Below are 11,983 nucleotides of genomic sequence, written 5' to 3'. Positions count from 1 at the left end.
TGGACCAGAGCCAGGGGCCTGGGGGGAGCAACAGCAACCTCCTTCTCTCCTTCCCTCCCTCTCCTATTCATTTTTCAAATGTTATTTATTTTTTAAACATTCGCTCTCTCTTATTCATTTTTCAAACGCTCGCTATGTGCCAGGCAGCTGTTCTAGGCATCGAGGACTACAGCAGTGTACAAAACCGATAAAAACTCTGCCTGGAGGAATTTACATTTTAGAGGAGAGAGACAAAAAATAAACCAGCAAAAATAAATACAATGTGTGGTTATTAATGATGATAAGGGCAGTAATGAGAGACAGGCATGAAAGGAGAGATAGGGTACTGGTAGGGCAGTTTGGAAACAATCCTTTGGACCCCCGCTAGGCTGAATGTCTTCCCTAGTATATATGCATCACATCCATGTTTGTAGGATGTTTCCTGTTTCTTCCCACTTCCTACCATCACCAGGGGATCATGGAATGATTGTCCCTCAGTACTGGCAATTGCCATCCTGGTCTCTGTAGAGGGACATACCTAAATGGTGCTGGCCTCTGGATACCACATCTGTGCTGGCTTCTCCATTCTCCAGAACTCTTCAGTGACTACCTGCCCCTGGGGAACTCTCTAATTCCCCAGTAGCTTTGGGACATCTGTGAAGTCTCTGCCTGGTCATCTCCTTTAGTCCTTGAGAGGCTCAGTCAAGAGTCTTCTTGCCCTGGACTTGGTGGAACCTGAACAACACTGCTTGCTGACCCCTCTGTCCAACGTCAGCCATATTGGCCTCCATCAGCTCTTGGGACTTCTCCCAGTGCTGGGCTGAGGTGGAAATGGGGTAGAGAAAGATCCCCGTGGGAGCAGATGCAGGGCAGCACGTAGAGCAAGGTCAGGGACAGGCCAGCATGGCACCCAGGGAAGACCGACTCCAGGGACCAGGGCTCCCCTTCACAAGGGGCAGCAGGTAGTGCTTGCCTCTGTCTCTTATCTGAAGACAGTGCCATCTCTCTGAAGCCCTTGTCAGCCTCACTGCTCCTGACCCCCATCAACTTGCCTGAAGGAGGAGGGGCAAAGCCAGGGAATAGACTCTGGGAAAGTAGGGTGTGGGGCACGCTGATGCGGGACACGCCCCTGGGGAGTGGCAACTCGGAGAGCTTGAGTATGCTTTCCCAGTGCGCACAGCAGGCGCTGGGCTTTAGGGAAACACCGGGATACCGCTCAGGGGGTGGGGAAACGCAGTCTGAGATGTGGGGGACTGAAGTTGGGGTTCCCTGGCTAGTCACCGATGGACTGCTGGAGTGCCACACAGAAAAGTCAGGAACCGAGGATTGAGGGTCCATGGGCTGCAATGAGGTGGGGACCACTGGGTCCCTCTGGCTGAGGATGATGACAAACCCGAGTTGGGTTGAGGGTAAAGGGGAAATGGGGAACTCCGGCTTAGCTCATCAGTGAAGGTAAGGTAGCGATGGTTGTCTAGAAGCACAGAGAGGACTTCTATGGGAGACTTAGGCTGTGGCTCTGTAGGTGAAGGCCTTCTCCATGCTCCCCACGGTGGTTCTCGATGAAAGAGACAGTCCATGTTTATCCATACCGTTTATTGACTGTTCATTGTGGAAAATGGGTGCATACCAACTTCTCAGGGTGGACCAGAGATTAAATACCTTTTGCAGGGAGGAATGTCCAGGAAGGGAAACTTACTGGCTAAACTCTAAGGGCCTCTAGGTACCTCATTGGCATGAAGAGCTCTGTTCTGGGCTATGTGACAAACGTAGGGAGTATGGACACGTGTTCTAGGCCAGGGAGCAGGGAGCTGCTTACCATCTTAGGTGGATGCTTGGGTGTCGGGAACTCAGACACGTTCTACCTTACCCAACTTCTTGGCAAGATCCGTTGTCCCACAGTAGGGCGCTTGTCCCCAAGAACAGAACAGGTTGATCTTAGAAAGGAACATGGATCAGACAGCTCCATGTCCAGACTGGACACTCTCTGAGCAAGTCACCACCCTGTCCCCAAAGGTGGGCTAGGACCCTCTGTCTTTAGCAACCACACCCTTCCCAGCAGCTAGATACATCTAGAAAGCCTGGGGACTGTCCTGGGCTACCAGGTCTCTCCTGCACAGGCAGGGCACCACCTTCTCTCCCTCCATCCCACTGCTCCTGAGTGTCCTGCACGGACCAGTGGAGGTGGCATGTGGCATGTGAGAAGCAGCCAGGAAGATGTGCCCTCCCTTCCGGGGACATACACACTCAAAACAAGTGCACTGTGTCCATGACTAAAGAGAAACCAGACCTCAGGCCAAATAAAATTGCTTCTCCCAAAGGCAGGATTTCTCTGTGAAGCCCAGGCTGGCCTTGAACTCCTCCTGTCACGGGCTCACCAGGTATCATAGGCATCTGCTGCTACATTGGACTCCATTCTTCATCTTAAAAAAAAAAAATCTCCTGTGTTCAGGGACCATAGAGTTCTGAACTTAAACATGTCTTCCCACTCTCATATAGTCTTGGAAATCAGGGCAGGGTGACAGTGGTTATAAATAATGAGGAAAGTCAATGCTGGCAAAAGACACTTTTTTCTGGGCCTGTTGTTAGGCACTGTGGCTTTGCCTTGGCTTGGTTAAGATATCTGGCTGCACTCTGTCTTTGCCTCTCTAAAGTGTCTGGACCCCTGAGACCCTCCCATTAGGTACTGACTTCCTGCAGCAAGTTAGAAGTGGTGCATAGCAAAAGAGACCCCCATGCTTTCCTGAAGAACTGTGCTATTTTGGGTCCTGGCTTCTCTTCTGTGGCTCCTTGTGTAGGGGGCTGGTGATTCTGAGTTTGATGAGAGGCTGGGGACCATGGTGAACTCTGTGTGTGTATGTGTGTGTGTGTGTGTGTGTGTGTGTGTGTGTGTGAGAGAGAGAGAGAGAGAGAGAGAGAGAGAGAGAGAGAGAGAGAGAGATGCCTGAGAGGCAGTTCTGGAATCAATAGGTGGTGAAGCCTGGGGCTGTTTGGTTCCCTCAGGGAAAAACCCCAGATGGTTTCTGCCTGGTTCATTTCTCCATCTTGGCTTCCTCAGTGTGGCCTTGACCCTAATCTATTTCCTGCTTCCTAGAGAATTCTCTCCATTGCAACCATGGTCTCTATGATCTCAGCTCCTCTGGGTAGAGACCCTTTGCTTAATAGATGTGGGGCTGCTAGTCCTGCCTTTCTTCCTGACCCCTGGCCAGAATAAGCATGGGGACAGATGGAAATGTCAGATTCAGGGAGGGATGCTTCCATCTTAGACCCTGGTTACAACTGCCTGATTGTGGGAGGCTGGGCTCCTTCAGGGAAGCAGGGGTGGAAGGGGCTGTCTTCCTGCGATGTTGGTGACCTCAAATGATGGCGCACAGCTTCTGCCCCAGAGCCACCTGGCTGTGCACTACATACCTTAGAAGACAAATGTCTTCTACAGACCTTCAGATCTGGAGCTCTTGGGCACGTGCCCAGAGATCTGTGTTTTCATAAATTACACCAGATGTTCTGTTTCCTGTGAACTTGGCCTTGACCTCTGAAGGACCTCTGCTACGGACGTTCTCCCAACCTGACTTCTGAATGTTTCTTCCTTGTATAGTTGTGTGCTTCGGGGCTGTACATCAGTGTCAGGGGTCATGGGAGGTTCTGTGGCTGGGTCTGAGAGGAAGCCTAGGGGTGATGGTCACTGTCCTTGGAGACACTGTGAGGAGGCAGATTGTGTTGGGTAAAGGACAGAGCACTTCCTAAACAACTACCTGCTGCCCAGGCTCCTGCACTCAACAGTGGGGAATGTGCACCTCTGGGGATGGGAGCCGGGGAAGGGGTCCAAGGAGGGGCTGGTGCTCTGTGCTCTCCTAGAAGGCAGAGAAGAGATTAAGCTGCAGGTGGGAAGAAACCTGGTTTGAAGATATTTATGAAGGTTTCTTTCAAGTCAGAGATGCTGGACCGCCACAGGAATGAGGTAGCTTTGCCTGCCTGGGGTTTAAAACAGTTTACTCACACTCAGTATGCACTTACACCCATCTAAGGGCACCTGTGTGTTAGACTTCAGATGTGTGCAGAGGCATAGATGAGTGGCATGGATATTTATTTTGTCTGGTATATTTTCTTTGAAACAGGGTCTCACGTAGGTTGAGGTTGGCCTCAAACTTGTTCCATAGAGGGAACGATGTCTAAGTTCTAATTCTTCTGCCTGTATCTCCTGGTTGTTAAGATTACAAGCACATTGCCTGTCTTTCATATATAGTACTGGGGATTGAACTCAAGGTTTCCTGCATGCCAGGGAAACACTGCCAACTACACTACATGTTTTAGCCCAGAGTACATGTCTGCCCATGAGACAGGGAGCATGTTTGTCACATGCACAGATACATGTATGTTTCCCACACATCTGTCTCAGCCTCCTTTTCCTGGCTGTTTAATTCCTCCCTAGAGCCAGCGTCTCCCTTTGCACTTTCTCGAACGGTCTCTGGAGTGAGAGCCTTGTTTAATCTCCATTAGCTCTCTTATTTCCTGCACCAAATTAAAAGTGTGACCAAAAGTTAATTATTCTAATTCAATTTGGTCCTAATGTGGTGTACGTGGGGACAGAGAGGCCTGGGCGGAGGTGAACGAGAAGTGGGCAGGAGAGGAGGCTTTAGTTTTAATACTTCTTAATGGCTCCTACAGGGAAATGCTGAAAGCTTTTTTTTTTTCCTTTGTGATTTTCCTGCTGCGCCCCGGGTTCACTCTCTAGATTTTCTAGGAATTCCAGGGTGCTCTTGGGAACTTGGCTCTGGGAAATATTTGAGGAGATAACAGGCTTCAATAGAGGTGGGGCAGTCCGTGTGTGTGTGTGTACATGTGTGGCACGGGTGTGCAGAGGCGTGCTTGCTGATAGAATACAGCCCGGACTCCATTCCAGAAGCACGCAGATAGAAGAGCCCAACCCTCCCTGGTGAGAACAGGCTGCAGAACTCCCCGCTGAGTGCTTAGCCTTAGACAAGCTAAGAGATTACTGTCTCTGCAAGGACTGGAGAGCAGCCAGCTCGCTGTGCCTCCATCTCCAATCTTTTTCAGATCACCTCTGACCCGGCTTCTCTTCGCTTGGATCTCTCTGTTCATTCCCCTTTCCTGCTCAGGAATACAGACTTCAGAGCTCGCTCCAATCTAGCTCTCCAGGCTGCTGTGTAGCTCAGTGGTAGAGCAGTTGCCCAGCATGCATAAGGCTGTGGGATTGGTTTCTGGTCTTACAAGGAAATAAAAAGGCTTAAGGTGTCAAAGCAGATTTCTCTAGTAATAATAGCCTCCCCAGGCTGTGTCTGGACCCTACATGTGAACAGGAAGAGGAGTCATGGTAAATCCACATCCCTGCCACCCTCCACCTCAGGCTCAGTCTCTCCAGGAGCTGACAAATGGAGAAGAAAGGAGGGAGGTGGGCTGGTCTGGAGACTTTCCCACTTCTATCTGGACTACATGCGCCTCTCCTTGTTCACAAGCTCCCCCCTTGGCTAACATTCAGCTCCATGGTTGTCTAATTGCAAGGCAGGCTGGGAAACACCAGCTGTGGCAAGTCTAAGAGGAGCAAGTCCGTCTCTCTCAGCACATCACCGAGGGCATCTTTCTCTAAAATGCCAAGGTCTCTTTTAAAGGTGGTGCACAAAAGGTATTTAAAAAATAATGCTCCACTAAGTACTAATAAGAATTTGCCATTTTTAGACACTGAACACAGTCTACATGGCTCTGTGCTAAAAGGGGCTCCTGCCAGCTCTGAGACCTGAGAGGATTTGCTCTCAGATAACTGCTGAGCTCTTCTGGACTAGTAACTCATCCCGTCTCCACATCTTCCTGTCAGGCCCCACAGGGGCACCAAGGACACACCTGCATTGCACAGCTTCAGCACTCAAGTGCCCTCTGTTAGTGGGGGTCCAGACTCTTGAGTTTCCTTTCAGATTGGCAAACAGAGGCTTGGAGAGGAGAAATAAGCCCCTAGCATAGCACAGGCTGAGGGGACCAGAATCTTCTGAATGCCTGTCTGCTGCTCCTTCCTACACATTTGACCACCAGCTATCTTTTAAGAATACAGGAAGACATTTAACACACTTGGCCACACACGTCACAGAAGGAAAAGGTACCTTGGAGCTTGCTGGTTTTCCTTTTGCAACATTCTAGAAGGCTCGTGCCCTAAGATGTTTCCTTCCCTTTGTGCGCTGGAGGAAGATTCTGGACAGCTGAGGGAATGCTGGAAAGTGTGTGATGTGTATATAGTACGCATACATAATGTGTGTATAGTTTGTATGTGGATTGTGTATATGATGTCTATGTGAACTCTGTGTGTGTGTGTGTGTGTGTGTGTAGTACAGATGTGTGTATTGGCAATAGTGGCTTGGGTAAGAGCAGACTTCCAGGGGGAAATGCCCCGAATGACCCCAGGCCTCTGTCTTCTTGGTTGTCACCTTGTCTGTGATGCTTGCAGTTCTTGTTCAGGGCAGTCCCACTTGATCCCACACTGGGGTTTACAGACTTGAGTTGGAGCTCTTCATGTGACCTACTAATCATCTATTTTTCTCTCACGGCTAGAGTCATCCCATAAACAACTTCGGGGAGTTTTGTTCTCCCCTCTGTGCCTCCCCTGGCTCACTTCAGTGTGCACATCAGGCATCCAAGGGCCAATTCTGCCTCTGTTTCTGGCATTCCTGCTCTTTATACAGAAAAGAGCAGAGTTGCCTGCTCCTTCCGGGCACTGAATACAATTTGCTAGGACTTTTGGGGAAAATGGTGTTGTGCCTAGGGCTAAGGCACAGCCCACAGGGCTCTGCTAATTTGCCCCACGTAAAGAAAATAGCTCAGACTGGCTCAGAGTCAGACCTGCCCACCAACTCCGTAGGACCTTCTTCTCCGAGTCTCAGTTTATGCTCTGAGGATCTGGGAGAGTGGGACCAGAGTTTCTCTAGCACATTTTAGACTGAAAAGAGACACGCTCTGATTTTGATAAAGAGCTGGGGCTTGCTAGGTAATAGGGGTACAGAAGACTCTGGGACTTGGGGATCTCCCCCTGGGACATCTCTTGATGCTTTCATACCTGATGACAATAGCGGACAAGCAGTGGCAACAGCCATGGCTTCATGAAGTTAGGGCCAGCATGGGCTAACACCCCTCAGAAACATTAGTCTGTGTTACCCTGCTGACCAAGTCTAGACACCTGGCCAAAGCATTGGCAGAGTATGGAGAAAAGAAATGGTCAAGGGTAGATGTGGATTTCAACAGTGCTCCCAGGATCTGCAACAGTGCTCCCAGGACCTGCAACAGTGTTCCCAGGACCTGCAACCATGCTCCCAGGACCTGCTATAGTGGCTGGCACTTCTGTCTCAACACAGGGGCTCACTCATCTCCAGAGCTTAATGTGCCGCCATTGCCTTTATCAACGAATGCTCCTGCCTTGAAAACCCAGAGACAAAAGGACCACGTGTGGGGTCTGCACATGACAAGGGGAGGTGACCTACGGCAGACTTTACTTTACTTCCCCATGGCAGGCAGGTTGCCTCGGTGATCTGTATCTGTTGCGGACCGTCTGGGCAGGTTGCCAGCACCTGACTGCCAGCATTCCATGGGCTCTCTGTGACTCTCTCTGTGTCTCCGGCTCAGGGCTTTCTCTGTTCAGGTTGCACCTGTGCAAGGAGAGGATGGAAACCAGACAGCTCTGGGTGTGGCCCTCCAGGGGTGGGGCCAGTAGCCCAAGGCAAAAGCCCCTGCCCCCTTCTTCCAGTGCAGTTAACTAGGAGTTTGTTCTTAAGGCAGTGCTGAGGTCCCAGAATTTTCTACACAGGTCTTTCCACAACTCCATTGTCAGTGTGCTCCATGTGTGTGTGCTCTCCTTCTGTCTCCCCAGCCCCCTCTGCCTGCTGCTCCCTTTGGCCTCTTAGGATCAATCATCTTGGTGTTTGTTTTGAAGAGGATCCGACCTAAGATCCTGGTTTTTCCTCCCTTGAGTCTACATAACCCTCCTCAGACTCGAAGCCATTCTTCCCAAATTCTTCCGCAAACCAGTGAGCCAGATGAGGATCCCTCTTATTATGAATATACTCCCAGTGCCTGATGAGTTGTGTGTTGTGCTTAGAAAACACACTCCGTAGATATTTATTAGACAAATGTCCCCCTCCGTGGAATGTCCCCCGGGGGAGGGAGGGTGAGTCTCTCTCCCATCCCACTGGATGCTGTGATCTTGCAGACACTGGAGCCAGTTCCCTGTGTGGAAACACAACTCCATTATCTGTCATATCAGCCAGGTGATGCACCTCAGCAGGGGTCTGGGGACCCAAGTCGATTTAATGCAGCACATTCCCCCCCCCCCCTCTTCCTCTCTGGCTTCACTGATCTTGTCCCTCCCCCAGCCAGCCACATTAAGTGAGTAAGTAATGAAAATGGCTAGAAATTGAATTTTATGAAAAAGTAAGCCGCAGCTTAGAGAGCAGACAGGAGGAAGGAAGGGAGGGGTCTGGTAAGGAGGGGGAGGAGGTGGTGATTTCTAGAACTGTCAGGGGGAATGGAGGAACAAGGCTTGGCAAAGAGAGTCGGGAAGGACGCCATTCAGTTAGGTGGGATTTTTGTCCTCTTCCTCTGTTCTGTCGTCCCCGCCCCATCCTTCCTCTCATCTATGGGTATTTAGTCCTTGTATTCAGGAGATGGAGAAGGAGAAGAGACTACGGCAGAGAGGCAGCAGCGGGGGAGAGAAGAGATGTTCAGAGCATGGAATAAATTACTCTGCCTGCAATTCCAAGAGCTCAGAGGCTGGAGTGAGCAAGGGCAGAAGGCATGAGCGAGGCACAGGACAGGTGAGAACTGGTCACCCAGCCCGGATACCACCCATTCCATCACTGTGGCCTCTCCAATGGCCTCTCTAATCATTCTGGGCCAAGCAGGATGGGTGAGCCATGCTGTTGACTGGTTAAAGTGGAGAGTAAGCCAGGCTGGGTACCAGTTGCAGGGAGGAGAATATTATTTGTCACACATCCTCTGATGTATTCATGCAGTAAGATTGACCTTATTTGGCGGGGGAGATGCTTAGCCAGTCAAGTGCTGGCCACGGGAGCATGAGGGCCTGGGTTTGATTCCAAGGGCTGGAATGCAAGGGCTGGACCGGGTGGCACTCACCTGTAATCCCAGAGTTGGACAAGTGATGAAGACAGGCAGGTTCCCTGGGCTCTCAGTCCAGCCAGCTTAGCCTACTTGGCAAGTTCCAGGACAGTGAGATGTTCCAGGACACAGAGAGATGAATAATGGCAGATGAATGACATAAAATGTTGTCCTTTACCTTCCACCCACAATGTAGGAAGTGCACACATCGCATACATAAACAGTCACAGACACAGATACACATGGAGTGTGTCTACACAGAGGCGCACCCCATTTCTGCATACCAACAACCCCATTTTCAAGATGAATCAAATGAGATTGGAAAGATGAGCTGAAGCTTGGATTTGGATCCACACAGTAGCTGTGCTACTCCCATCACCATGGGGGTCTGGGGCGTTATAACTGTGGGCAGTTCAGATCCTTGGCACGAATTGATTGCTTTCATCTGGCCAACCTTCTTCACAAGTCTTATGTGTCTTCCCTAGAGTCCTTTGCTTTTGTGTTTTCTTACAATGCCCCTGCGCCCCTTCACTGACACCTCACCCCACCTCACCTCCATTTGCAAACAGCTAAGTGGAACTCAGCTGGAGCCTGATGTTTGGTGATGATGAGGTTCCCAGCAGGGGAAGGGTTTGATGTGTGAAGACAGAGACCAAAGCAGAAACATTAAATCTTCCTGCTCAGAGCTGTGAGAGGGCCCTGGCAGGCACCCTGAGAGGGCAGCGGTGGAGAGAGCCACAACCAACAGAAGCCTCAGGGGGTTAAATGCCAGGCAAAGGGAGGCCCACACAGGGCTGATGGGATAATGGAAGGGGGTGTGAGCCTGTCTATTGCTAGGCAGACTGGATAATGGGAGCACAGGGCGGAACTCAGGGCGCCTCAGGGCTGGGAGGCTGGGTTCCGCTTGTGTCTTTGCCACTGGGTCATGGGAAGGATTTGAGCTCCACAATCAGCTGTTTAAAATTAATTTGTTTGTGTGTGTATCTGTGTATGCCGTGTGTGTGCTCACACATGTAGGGGATAGCATTGACTGTTGTTCCACAGGGGCTAACCATTTCTCTCATTTTGAGACAGGGTCTCTCCCTGGCATGGGACTTATCAAGTAGGCTAGACTGGCTGGCCAGAGAGCCTCAGATACATGGCTGCTTCCTCCTCCCTGGAATTACAAGTGTTTACCTCTATGCCCAGCCTTTGAAAGCATGGGTTCTGGGACAGAACTCAGGCCCCCATGTTTGTAAAGTAAGCCCTTGTCAAGCCATTTTTGTTTGTTTGTTTGTTTGTTTGTTTTAATGTGTGGTGGCAGGGGGTGGGATTACATTGTTTTTCATTCCGACTAAACTAGGCTTTAATTAGCATCTATTCCAGGAACAGGACTGTATTTTAGCAAAGGTCTTACATTTAGAATGGTCTTGGGGACATATTTACCCCACCATGTACTCAGCAGAACAGGACCAGTCTGAACCTGGCCTCCCAGGCTTCTTGTTCTAAAATGGGAAGAGATGGCTGATAAGGTCAGGCAAATATGAAGGACTGGGTAAGGTATATCACATGGGTAGCATCATGTGGAGATCTGAAGCTGAGCTATGAAGCAGGAACCAGGTTCCCAGTAGTAGCAGAAATGGGAGGAGAAACTTCCAGAAGGTAGAATCTGAAATGTACAACAGGAGAGGATGGAGCTTGGTGCATTTGATAAACTCAAGAGACTAGAGGCTGAGAGGTGGGTGGGGCTGGAAATAGCCCATCAAGCTTGGAGCTGCCAGGATCTGGGTTGATGGAGCTGTCCAAGGTTCCAATCAGGAAAGCGCACTAAAGCACAGGGCAATCTTTTTACCATGAGGAGAGCAAGAGGGATGCTTAGGATGACTAAGGTTTCAGGGTGGAGCGTACAATGCACCACTCTGCAAACACCCCAATCACTCTTTCTCTGGCCCCTGTGCCTTGCAACACATCAGTTTTCCCAACCCTTGTATTTCTTTTTCTTCTAAATACTTCATATCATCTCTCTTCACCGGTGTCCGAGGGAGCTAGGGACAGGAGAGATATTGCCTGGCACAGAGAAGCCGAAAATAATGAATCTTACTCCTGATAAGGAAGGCGAGGAGCTTGGTGCTCAGGAACCACTCACTCCCCTCTGCCTCTGCCCACTCATGCTTCAGCAGGGTCTGAAAGCAAAATATCACTACCCAAGGCCACAAGGAAGAGAGCAGCAGGGAGAGACGTGGGGCAGACCTAAAAAGGCAGGGAGGAGCCAGGGAGGGGCGAGCCATGATGACTGCTGGGTCCATGCAGCACCAGGCAGAGACTGAACACAGTGAGGGACTATATGCCACCTGCCTTCCATTTATTTTAGGGGTTCCATAAGGCCATTCTCATACGATTTGAGTGTACTTCCCACCACACCCTTTCCTCCTCCTTTTCCACCCCCTTTAAAAGTGTCTGCTGGAGCCTAGCGTGGTGGCACACGCCTTTAATCCCAGCACTTGGGAGGCAGAGGCAGGCAGATTTCTGAGTTCCAGGCCAGCCTGGTCTACAGAGTGAGTTCCAGGACAGCCAGGGCTATACAGAGAAACCCTGTCTCAGAAAAAAAAAAAAAAGTGCCTGCTGGTGCTCGTTTTGGCAGCACATAGACTAAAATTGGAATGGTACAGAGAAGATTAGCATGGCCCCTGTGCAAGGATGACACACAAATTTGTGAAGCATTCCATATTTTTTAGTCAAAAATAATATAAAATACTTTGGTGTGACTCTAACTAAGGAAGTGAAAGATCTGTATGATAAGAACTTCAAGTCTCTGAAGAAAGAAATTGAAGAAGATCTCAGAAGATGGAAAGATCTCCCATGCTCATGGATTGGCAGGATTAATATAATAAAAATGGTTATCTTGCTGAAAGCAATCTAC

The 11,983-nt window shown here is 50.0% G+C and overlaps 1 non-coding gene across 1 annotated transcript; it reads left to right on the top strand.

Annotated features, from left to right (window-relative positions):
* Positions 1-11,688: 11,688 nt before the first annotated feature.
* On the top strand, positions 11,689-11,795 carry LOC115032585. Its single transcript, XR_003838230.1, has one exon. It is a non-coding gene; the product is annotated as a U6 spliceosomal RNA (small nuclear RNA).
* The last annotated feature ends 188 nt before the right edge of the window (positions 11,796-11,983 follow it).

This window comes from Mus caroli, chromosome 11, assembly GCF_900094665.2.
Source record: "Mus caroli chromosome 11, CAROLI_EIJ_v1.1, whole genome shotgun sequence".
NCBI lineage: Eukaryota > Metazoa > Chordata > Mammalia > Rodentia > Muridae > Mus > Mus caroli.
This window is presented reverse-complemented; position numbering and strand designations above follow the sequence as displayed.